The 1,114-nt window shown below is 35.5% G+C and overlaps 1 protein-coding gene across 1 annotated transcript in view; it reads left to right on the top strand.

Annotated features, from left to right (window-relative positions):
• TRAPPC11 (trafficking protein particle complex 11) overlaps positions 1-1,114 on the top strand; it is a 61,311-nt gene that overhangs the window by 16,745 nt on the left and 43,452 nt on the right. The gene's annotated exons all lie outside the window — the stretch shown is intronic.

The raw sequence follows: 1,114 nt of genomic DNA, 5'->3' as shown, positions 1-1,114 counted from the left end.
CAGGACATGGAGGTTGCTATGAGGTGTGATGCCACAGCATTCTACCTAGGGCGACAGCTTGAGGTTCTGTCTCAAAAAAATAGAAAAAGCTTACCCTAGAAAATCTAATTTAAAATATATCTGATAGGGCAGGCGAGGTGCATTATGCCTGTAATCCTAGCCCTCTGGGAAGCTGAGGTGGGTTGATTGCTTGAGCTCTATAGAGTTGAGACCAGCCTGAGCAAGAGTTCTGTCACTAAAGATAGCCAGGCATAGTGGTGGGTGTCTATAGTCCCAGCTACTCAGGAGGCTAAAGAAGGAGAATCGCTTGAGTCCAAGAGTTTGAGATTGCTGTGAGCTGTGATGCCAAAGCATTCTACCAAGGGCATCAAAGTGAGACTCTGTCTCAAAAAAAAAATAAATAAATAAAAAATATATATATACACATACATATATCTCTCTGATATAAAAATTTTTAGTTGCTCATTTGATTTTTTTTGTTTATATATTTTCCTTAGGCATTATACCCTTATGCCTTTTGAGGTATACGCCCAAAATTCTGTTTTATTCTCAGGAGGAAAAAACCTTGAATAAAGGTTTTTTTCTTTATCTTTTGTCTGGCTAAGAATTCAGCTTTCTTTCATGCCCTGGGCAAATACTCCTGATATATACCTTTTTTCACCAACTTTTTTCAAGAAAGTTTTAGTTGTGGCAGCACTCGTAGTTCAGTGCGTAGGGCGCTAGCCTCATACACTGACACTGGCAGGTTTGAACCCAGCCCAGGCCAGCTAAAACAATGACAACTGCAACAACAACCACAACAATAAAAGAAAGTTTCAGTTGTTTATCTATCTATGGTCAGATTTTGTTTCTAGGTCATCTGAAAGCCATAGAACAAAGTAGGATTTAAATTATATATATAAATGTTATTTTTGACTCATTTACCTTTTTTTTTTTTTGCTGTCTTCCTCATTAGTTTTCTTATACTTTTCAGCCATAAAAATTAAAATCACAAAAAATTGCAAAATAAAATAATTGAGTATTGAATATTCTTTTCAGACTCTTTATGAAAGTATGAAATAATAGAAGTCAAAGTAATCTTAGAGCTCACCAATTTTTTTTTTTTTTCTTGAGA

This window comes from Otolemur garnettii, unplaced genomic scaffold (assembly GCF_000181295.1).
Source record: "Otolemur garnettii isolate 467f Iridium unplaced genomic scaffold, OtoGar3 scaffold00061, whole genome shotgun sequence".
Classification (NCBI taxonomy): domain Eukaryota; kingdom Metazoa; phylum Chordata; class Mammalia; order Primates; family Galagidae; genus Otolemur; species Otolemur garnettii.
Note: the sequence above shows the minus strand (reverse complement) of the source record. Positions and strands in the feature narration are given on the sequence as shown.